The 10,945-nt window shown below is 38.4% G+C and overlaps 1 pseudogene; it reads right to left on the bottom strand.

Moving 5' to 3' along the window:
• Positions 1-9,361: 9,361 nt before the first annotated feature.
• LOC121171308 lies at positions 9,362-9,704 on the bottom strand (annotated as a pseudogene).
• Between the last annotated feature and the right edge of the window lie 1,241 nt (positions 9,705-10,945).

The following is a 10,945-nucleotide window of genomic DNA, read 5'->3' as shown; positions in this document are numbered from 1 at the left end:
AGGAGCCAGGCTTAGGACCGTCTGAAGCCAGGAGCTTAGAACTCAATCCATCTCTTTTCTTGGTGACAGGAACCCATGTACTTGAACCATCATCTACTTCCTGCCACAGGGCATATGAACAGTGAGCTGAAACAATGAAAAAAAAAAAAAAACAGGACTTGAACCACACATTGCAACACAGGGGTGTGGGCATTTCGAGTTGTATCTTAACCACTGAGTTAAATGCCCACCTCAAGGACTTAGATTAAAAAAAATAAATCACGAAGAGAAAGAAGCAAATACCATCACTATTTGAATAGTATCAGTAATTTGACCATGTCACAATGTCACTATACTAGAGGGAGCTTATTTTTCACACTAAGTTAAACAAATAAATGAGCAGAGCAGTATAAACTCCAGAAACTTTATACTTTCATTGTAAAACATGTCACAACCAAGATTTCAAATCTTTCCAGGGAGGAAAAGTATAACCCTTCCAACAAATGCTGTTGGGACCACTGGATAGTTGATTCTCATTCCATACATCAAATTTGATGAAACTGATTTCAGATCTAAAAATAAAAGCTAAAATATAAGGCTTCCAAAATAAAATAATAAATAGTTTCTTCAATTCTTCGAAACACAAAATATTTGTTAGGACATCAAGATAATGACGATAAAATAAAAATGATCACTTCTCAAAATGGAGAAAAAATGGATATGGATAACAGAATACTCAGTTCAACAAACAGATAAACTACAGGCTGACAGTAAATATCGGTAATGCATGTATACAGTAAGAAGCTTAAGTCCAAAATATATGAAAAATTTCAACTTGAAAAACAAGTAGACAAGCAGTTGTGATAAAATTTGAGCAACCTAATAGTGGTTGCCTTCAGGAAGGGCAATGCATCCAGGGACTGCGAGGGAGGGCTAACATTTTCTGTGTTGTTAAAATGTTCTTCATTTGGATGCAGGATTGGACTCATTGAAGTTGGCTCTTGCAGAAATCAGCGAATGATTATTTGAGAAGTGGCCTTTCCCTTTTTATGAATAACACTTGACTAGAAGAAATAAGGTGCTAATTCCATGTCCAAATGTGTTACAACACTCATTCTTTAAGTATTTCCATTTTTGCGTCATGAAAGTGAATAATTTGTAAGTCAAATAATTCATTTTAATAAAATGCAGCTCATTTAAAACAGAGTGACTTTATGTGGTGGAATTGACATAGCCAGTTTACTATAGTATATATGGGAACCAGACATTGTCCTTTGAGCTCACTTTATGGTAAATAGGACTTTTCTGTGAGTAATTGAAGTGCTTTCTTTGTGTCCATAAAGTAAAATAATATAAGCCCATTCATTTTTCACTGATTTGCTCAATAACAAGGTAATCTTGTGAGATGGTGAAAAATGGTTTCTCAGGCAGCATGATGTAGCAAAACAAAAAACAAACGGAACAGTGGACTAAGGTCAAGGAGTGTGCAGTGTGTTCTTGTCATGCCCACTAGGGAGCTGTGCACTGAACCCTGGAGAAGTCCCCAGGGCTGTGGCCTTGCCCTCAACCTTCCACACAGCGATGGGATAAAGTCTCTCGCTTGATGGGACCCGTTTTCCCATCTATGACCTTAAGTGTCCTTTGATGTGACATTTTAATCTGCCATGGTACTTGGGTTTATTTCTCATTACTCCATCACTATTGAAACTCAAAATTTAAGAAGCTATTTTAAGATTATCGAGAATATCAATTCAATCTATTTCATATTTATGTTCTGTTATCACATTATTTGTTATTAAGGTCACATAAAGAACAAATCATTTCCATTTTATTCCAGAAGCGTAATGTGTATTGCAACAACATAAATCATATTAATGTGAATGCGAGATTAATTTCAAAAAGAGACAAATAATATGATTTGCTTAGTATGTATATATTGGATGCTATGAATTTATTGCTTATTCATGGCAATAACATTAATTACAATAAATTTATTTTATATTCATGTAGATGTCACACACTTCCAGAATTTGGCATTTATAATACATGAATAACTGGCCACTAGCCTTTTATATGCCCTATTTCAGATGAATTTACTCAAATGAATAGACACAAATTAACAAGCTGCAGCAGAAAAAATCTGGTAGTTACATTTTATTGATTTTGTCACAGTATCAAAATATATTATTTCTTACCTCTGGCACTTATTTAATAATTTCATGTAATGAATTATTTATTAAAAGCTGGTAGTCTAACTGGAAATTACTTTGCTCTGAACTCAGCATTAGAGGAAACTGGCTTAAAGGACCCGGGTAGGGCCCACATTACTATTAATAGTCAGTCTGTGGCCCAGCACGATGGCCTAGTGGCTAAGGTCCTCACCTTGAACTCACCGGGATCCCTTATGGGTGCCGGTTCTAATCCTAACAGCTCCACTTCCCCTCCAGCTCCCTGCTTGTGGCCTGGGAAAGCAGTTGAGACAGCCCAAAGCCTTGGGACCCTGCATCCGTGTGGAAGTCCTGGAAGAAGTTCCTGATTCCTGGCTTCAGATTGGTGCAGCACCAGCTGTTGCGGTCACTTGGGGAGGGAATCATTGGATGGAAGATCGTTTTCTCTGTCTCTTTTCCTCTCTGTATATCTGACTTTGCAGTGTAAAAAAAAAAAAAAAAAGTCAGTCAGGTTTTGTTTACTCCTGTCTTCATAACTTTTAAAATACTTGCTAAAGAAGAATATGACATTATGAAAAGAATCAAAAGAATGAAGATTGCATTACCTTTGCCACTGGCATCCTATAGTTTTCTCTCTCTAAAACTCTGCTTTTCAATAAAGAATAAGTGAATTTCAATAAAGGCTCAGTGTCCACCCTCTCTCATAGTGTTCCTGGATTACTGGAAAGAGCCTCTTCCTACGGTGTTTGGAGTCCACGTTTTCATGCCTCTTACAACTTTGCCGAAGTGCACTGTATGCAGTTTCTCCTCTTATATTCTTCTAATTGCATGATCAACATGCTATTCAGATTGACTTTTAAAATCATGACAGTAGTAAGAAGGAAACCTTGGCTTTACACAAAAGTGTTACTTTCTTTCATTTTTATTGAGTCTTATTAGAATATTTTTTTCCATAGATTTTGCTGAAAAGGAATTTGCTGTTGCTCAAAAATGATGAACTCATTATTTCCAAGAGACAATTCCCAATAAACCAAATCTTGCGAAAGAGTGAGTTTATTATGAAGGCGTAAGTGTATTCACACCCGCTCTGCTGGCTTGGGGCAGTGGGGCTTCTGGCATTAGCTGCAGCCACAGGCCAGCCTGCAAAGTCTCCTTTTTTGATTCCTCTTGGGATCTTTCCTGAGTGTCTGATGCTCTCTCTCTCACTCTCTTTTGCTCTCTTGCTTTCTTATTATTTCTTTGAAAGTGTTAATATTTAAAAATTTCATTTGCATATATTTCTGTCATTTTATTTCGCTTTTAATTTTTCCCCTTTTCTTTCTCTTAAACCTTTGTCATAATACAAAGAGAAAGCTTTCATGAAATCTATAGGTACAATTCTAAGGTAACTATACATCCCTCCCCTACTCTCTCCCTCCACCCATTTACCCCTCTCTCAATTACCACTTCCTATCCTTCCTATTTTTCACTACCTTTTTTTTTTTGCAAAAAATACAATTTCAGTACATTCTGCAATCACAGAGTTAATGCACTGCTAACCATAATACTCAGTGAGGAAAAGGTAGAAAACCTTGGCTGCAAAAACTTTGGGATTTTCACTTTATTGATTGCAGAATATGCTGCAACTCAACTTTCTAAGCTGTGATTCCATATTCTCACGGAAAGAAATTATGCACCTTGTCATCTTTGATTAGAGAGCAGAATCAGCTACAACTTCCCCAAAATGTACACACTTGCAGTTTGTGTGAAGATTGCCAATTGCACCTATTGCACGTGGAGAGACTCCAAGAAGGGGAATCAGAATCATTTGCTATCCTTGGGAACTAAGATTCTTCAGAAAAAAAAAAACAATAAAAACTTGTGAAATTATTTTGACTCCTTAAGATAATCTATGTTTCAAATTGGCAGATCACATTTGCCACTGAAACAGTTGGCTGAAATGCCTCCAAATCTCAAAATGAAGACGATCATCCTGTTGGTCTAAAGAAGATGGCTGATCCAATTTAGTATTTTACAAGTTTAAAAAAGAAATCAGGCAAAGTACCACTTGTTGAAGGTGTTAAACATAAATGGATTTAACAGTAACACTGGGAATAATTGTTTCTTCCCACACCTGTAGAGTTCTTCCCAGTGGCCAGAAGAAGACCGGGTGAAGCCAACAACCAAAGTGCCTATGTGACAGAGGATGGGTGGAGCCACGAGGTGAAGAAGTGAGGATGGCCTGTAAGAGGGATTGTTCCGTGGGGTTGACAAAAGTTATGTGAAGAAGAGCAAGCCTCAGCTGGCATTGCTGGAGGACTAAAACCCAGGTGGAATCACATATTGAAAACCAAACAGACTGTGATTCAAGGAGAGTTCTATAACAAGGAAATAAGAATGAGGTGTGGTGGAATGACGAATGGATAATGATGAGTAGAAAAATCAAGGCTAGTCACATTGGTTACTCAAATCTGCTTATACAGTTTTCTTTGGTTATTTTTACATTTTTTAATGTACTAGGATACGAAGCACATGAGCTTGCCCATAAGTGACACTTCTCAGTTGCATGTTTGTGTTTGAGTATTGGAGGATTCTCAGGGGTAGGAGAAGGAAAAAAAAAAACAGAAATGGGAGAATTGAGAACATTAGGACTCTGACTTCTGCCTCTGGAATGAGGGAAGATAAATATTAGGCTTCTTTTCCCTTTTTTGTTTCAATAGGCCACAAACGATAAGTATTAATTCATTTATATGACAATTTATAGAAAGTTGAATAAAATTATAATATGTTGAGTACTGGCTTCCTCTTTTATATCCACTAGCAGTGTCTTCAACGGTAACAATTGAGACTTCACAATTTATTTATCTCTACAAAAGCAAGTTCCAGTGTGGGCAAACCTTAGCTTGCCCAATGATGTCTACTACAAATCAGACTTTCGCCATCTTTATTCTCAGTTGTCCTCGTGGTGTTTGCTTCATGCTGGTCACTGTGCAGGTGCAAAGCGGCTGCAAATATTTGGACTTATATATGCATTCTAAGTAGGAAAAATACATACTGCAAGACTGAATTGATGACTATTATCAAGAAGAAAATAAGACTTCAAAACAGAACTAATAATATTTCTCTTTCTCTTGAGCAAGTAAACCCCATGAATACTGTTTTTGTTTCTTTATGTCCATCAAAATGTCAGAGTAAACTTTGAAATAGGAGGATATGTTTCTGATCAGTCTGCAGCAGGACTGACGTTGCCTCATTGAGTGTATCTGGTCCTACCTAATTTTTCAAAGCTGAGTAAGTGAGTTCTACTGCATTCTTAATAGTTTATTCTAATGTTGTAACTTGATCCTGTATGCCTCAATCTTGAAGAAGGAAGAGGCAGAAGGTGGACAGAAAATGAGAAAAAACAAATCTCGCTCACCATTTAAAGATATGGGACAGAAAACTGAGTGACTGAAAAACGCTAAATTAAAAAGGACTCTACTGTGGTGCAAAGTAGCTTGAATTGTTTCAAAGATTCAATGGGGTACAGGGAAAGATATAAGCATCTTGCAAAGGCAGACAAAATAGTGACAAAGAAAACCCACCCTGGAGGAAGCATTTGTAGCTATGGTTACATGTCTGCTTGAGATGTCTTCATCTCAAGCCAGAGCACCTCATCTGTGTCCCTGCTACTCGCTGTATGGTTTAGCTTCCTGTTAATACACACTCAGATCAAGCTCAGGTACTCGAATCCCTGCCGCCTGAATGGTAGGTCTGAAAGGAGATGTGTGCCCCCGGCTTCTGCCTGGCCTGGTGCTGGCTACTGTGGGCATTTGGACAATGAACCAACTGACGAAAGCACTCTCTCTCTTCCTATTTTCTCTCTGCTTTTCAAACAAAACAAAAATAAACATTTCTTTTACAAACAGCATTCCTTTTTTGTTGTTGTTATTTTTTGTTACCGTATGATCACTGAAAGCTCAAAATATAAAATGATCTTGTTCTAAAGAGCATCTATTCTAAAATTAACACCCTGGGTTTCATTAAGTTTATGCACAATTTGTCAATAATAAATCCTTGGGCTAGTGTCAGAGTAGCTTTTCTTTATATCCTTACATGGATTTTAAGTATCCTTTTTTTACTCTGCTTGTGCAATACATTAGTGGCTTAATCTTTGTCTTACACCCATCTCCTGGAATCCGATATGGGCACCAGTTCAAGTCCCAGCTATTTCATTTCCCATTCAGTTCTCCACTTGTGGTCTGAGAAAGCAGTAGAGGATGGCCCAAGGTCTTGGGATTTTTTTTTTTAAAGATTTATTTTTATTATTATTATTTTTTTTATTGGAAAGGCAGATATACAGAGAGGAGAGACAGAGAGGAAGATCTTCCATCCGATGATTCACTCCCCAAGTGAGCACAACGGCCAATGCTATGCCAATCCGAAGCCAGGAGCCTCTTCTGGGTCTCCCACGCGGGTGCAGGGTCCCAAAGCTTTGGGCCGTCCTCGACTGCTTTCCCGGGCCACAGGCAGGGAGCTGGAAGGGAAGCGGGGCTGCCGGGATTAGAACTGGCGCCCATATGGGATCCTGGGCGTGCAAGGTGAGGACCTTAACCACTGCGCCACTGCGCCGGGCCCTAGGTCTTGGGATTTTGCATCCATGTGGAAGACATGAAAGAATTTCCTGACTTCTGGCTTTGGATAAGCTCAGTTCCAGTCATTGAGACCACTAGGGGAGTAAACCAGTGGAAGAAAGCTCTTTCTCTCAGTCTTTTCTCCTCTCTATAAATCTGCTTTTATAATAAAAATAAATAATTTTTAAATGAGATTGATACTCATTAATACTCAATGTAAAGTAATTCAGTTTAATTTCAAATCAGAAGACAAATTTGGAGGAAAAAGTCTTGTATTGGTAAGGAATTAGTAAGATCTTGGTTATATTAATAACTAGAATTTAAACAAACACTAGACTTAGGTTGGAGATGGGGCCCACTATCTATACTAATGAATCTGTTACTTGCTCTTCTAGAAAGCCAAGACAGACTATGAACTGGACTGGGAACAGGATTCCCTCTTAGGTTTGAAATAGGCCTAACAGCAGGTGTTGACAAGGCAAAGACATACTGCCTTTCCCTGAAGGAAGCAAAGACTCAGATCTTTAAGCCAAGACAAGATCCATACAGAGGATCGAATGAGGACTCCAAGCAAATAAGCATCTTGACTCAGGTGTCTCCTTCAAAGACAGAAGCTAAACTGGTCACCTCGATTTTATGTTTTGAACAGATTATGTCAAGTTCAGTTCATTTTATTTAACTCTGCTAATTAAGAGACATAATTGTCTTACAGGCTGTGGATAATACTCCACTGAAAATTTGAAAACTCAGTCCAATATGCCTACATTTTCAATCTGTCATTCCATATTTTAAGACATATTGATGCACGCACTCACAATTTCTCTTTAAACCTGATTCCTCCATGCAATGTAATAATATGGGTTTTGTTTCATTCAAAAAAATATTTTTGCTTCTCTCAAGGAAGATTCAATTTTATTCTTTTAACTGCTTAGCCAAAATGTGAGCAGAGACAGCCTGGTGCTGAGGAGAAAGCACACTTCGTGTTAAAAAGTGCTTTCATGTATTTTGTTATATACTTTAATTTTTTGGACAAGCAATTACCAATATATAGGATCATGTTCGTCCACTGACAAGATATACAGAATGTAATGATTTTTTTTTTTTGGAAGGTGAGATAGCAGAAAACAGAGAAGCACTGATAAGCTTGAAAAGTCAGTAGGAAGTATTTCATTTTCACCTTTATACTGTGAGTTGCTCAGATGCAATATAATACTATTTTTTATACATAGTTCTTTTAAAATCACTCAGCACAGTACCATTCCCTCCAACTTATAATATCTACTGACTTATTGAAATTTCTGTCTAAACTGTGGAAAACCAGCAGCGAGGAGTTAACCAGATTTGGTCAATACATTCATGTTTATTTGTCCTAGCAGCATTTCTTCTAAAGAGGACCAGAAAGTGTGATGAGGAATCCTCAGGCTCTCCTGGGGATACAGAAGAAAAGATGTTTGGAATTACAATTCTAAGCTTAGTAACTTTGCAATAAAACAAGACAGCTCATTCTTTTCTGAGGCCTTGAACACCCAGGAGAGTTCCTTAGAAAGCGTTGTGCCAATATGAGCCTACTCCCAAACAGCACCTTCCTTCTGACTCTAGGAAGCTCTCCTAGGCAATCATTCAAGCCAATACATGCCTATGCAGGAGGAGATTTACTAAAAGATTAACAGCTGAAAGAAATTTTGGAAGCACCATAAATGTCAAAATATTAGCAAATGTTTCATTCTTAGTTTGAGAATTATGGTATCTTTATTTTATAAAGCATTATTTGAAAAGGTAAGGTTATTTAGATCAGCATCTAGCTCAACATACGGCAATAAATGCATCTACTGCGCAGATGCTTCCTCTTGGATATTATGATGCTTAAAAACATTCAGAAATGCGTATGCTTGTGTGTGTGTAGGTGTGTGTAAGAAACAGAGAAAAAAAAATTATTTCTATTTTTATTTGAAAGGCAGAGAGTAGGAGAGACAGAAGTGTAAAAGATCTTCCACTTTCTGGTTCACTCCCTAAATGACATCAGCGGCCATAGTTACGCGATACAAAGGCAGAATCCAAGGTGTTATGCCAGGTCTCCCGAGTGAGTGGAAGAGTCCTAGATCTTGAGCCATTTTCTATTGCTTTCCCAGGTCATAAGTATGGAGATGGATACGAAGCAGAGCAACTGAGACACGAATAGACACCAAAGGGATGAACACACCACACATGGAGGATTAGCTTGCTATGACTGCACCAGCCACGGGATCAACGCTTAAGCAAAGGGTAAATTAAGACGTTCTGCCCATATACCTAAGTAATAAGGGATGGAAAAAAATTTATTATGTGGTCTTAATCATTTAAACTTATCTTGAACCACGTACTAAAACAACAAAATTTTCTTTAACAAAGATAATCTCTAATGATTAACAAGCTGATAATTAAATTGCGAAATAAATTAATCTTGTTAGAACTGCTGGTAATAACATGTTTTATCAGCTGATAGTTATTCATCCTTTTTTTGATGTCAGGATGGCACACCAAAATTATTATACAAGAACCTATGAAGTTGAAGAGGAATTGCTATAATTTTTGGAAAATGCCTACTATGTAATTATTTTATGTGTGAGCCAAATTGTTATTTGTTCATTTCTTGCCTTTGAAGTATTCTTCAATGATATCCTTGCCCTGAGATTCTTTGCTGTAGGCCAAAACCACGACACAGCTACAGCACAGGTCTACTCCCAATTTTCTTGTGGTCAGCAACCTTAAAAGTGTTGACCTGGTGTTCAGCACTCAGGGCCTCCACCAACATGACATACGTGGGTTTGACATGTGTAGATGCAAGCACACAGACAGGGGCTTGGCACTCGTGTAAGGTTTTAGCAGCTTCACAGATCCCACATGCTAGATCGTGCTGGCTGAAGGCGATCTTCAGCACCTCCTGTAAAGCTGTGTCAAAGCCCATTCCACTTGCAGCCGCAACACTTTGCTCGCCTGTTGGGGGCACTGACAATTTCCTGCCCTGTGATTGGCCCTTTACCCTGATTGCTGTGCCTTGGTGATCTTTAAGCTGATTGGACAGGATTGACATATAAGCCGGGGTTGGGGGTGGAGGCTTGGCGGGAGAGGGGCTTCTGTGTAACGGAATTGACTGACATAATGATTTTAACAGAAGGTCTGAAAAAAGCTCCTCTGAGCGCTCTCGTGTCGGGTGATTTCTTGCACGGGACCCAGATACTCGCCCATGGTGCTGGGTTACTTGGGAAGCTGAATCTTAAATCCTGCCAGACCTGTGCCTCTGCCCAAGCAGGGAAATAGACTCCTGCTGTGTAATTTTAGTGGTGAGCGCAGTATTGATTCCTTGTGTTATAAAACAGCCTATCTGTAAATGAAATATGTTAATATGTGTCACTTTGAACACAATCTTACTGAGGAACACCAAAATGCATGGGGAGGAAGTGATCTCAATTTTTAAGGTTGAATAATCTTAAATTTATTCTACTAATTATTTTAATGATAAAAGTCGATTCTATTTAATATGCAGTTTAGTGCTCAAGATTTCGGTCATAAAGACTGTGTTTTTGTTAGTTTTAATCAATACTCCTAAATTAATGATTAAATTAAACATTTGAGTGAAACTATCTTTGTTTCAGCCACTGTGCTTGAGAAAGCATTGCATGCCTTTCTTGGTGAATCCATCTGACTCTGAATAACTGGATTTTATGGATTGAAAATATCAGCACTATCAGCAAGTATTAGTGTGTTGTCAGGTAATCAGTAATGCTCTTTTTTTTAAAAAAAGGTTTATTTTATTTTGATATTTTAAGGTTTATTAATTTTTTAATTATAAAGTCAGATATGCAGAGAAGAGGCGGAGAGACAGAGTGGAAGATCTTCCATCCGATGATTCACTCCCCAAGCGGCCACAATGGCTGGTGCTATGCCAATCTGAAGCCAGGAGGCAGGAACTTCTTCCAGGTCTCCCATGCAGGTGCAGGGTCCCAAGGCTTTGGGCCGTCTCAACTGCTTTCCCAGGACACAGCAAGGAGCTGGATGGGAAGCAGAGCTGCTGGCATTAGAACAGGTGCCCATATGGGATCCCAAAGTGTTCAAGGCGAGGACTTTAGCCACTAGGCCATGCCACTGGGCCCTTATTTTAATTTTGAAGACAGAGTTACAAAGAGAAAGACATAGAATGCCTTTCCTCTGCTGGTTCACATCCCAAAT

The sequence above is a fragment of the Ochotona curzoniae genome, unplaced genomic scaffold, assembly GCF_017591425.1.
Source record: "Ochotona curzoniae isolate NIBS_2020 unplaced genomic scaffold, NIBS_Ocur_1.0 scaffold_2587, whole genome shotgun sequence".
NCBI lineage: Eukaryota > Metazoa > Chordata > Mammalia > Lagomorpha > Ochotonidae > Ochotona > Ochotona curzoniae.
The sequence above is the reverse complement of the archived record's forward strand: the minus strand, read 5'-3'. Positions and strand labels throughout refer to the sequence as shown.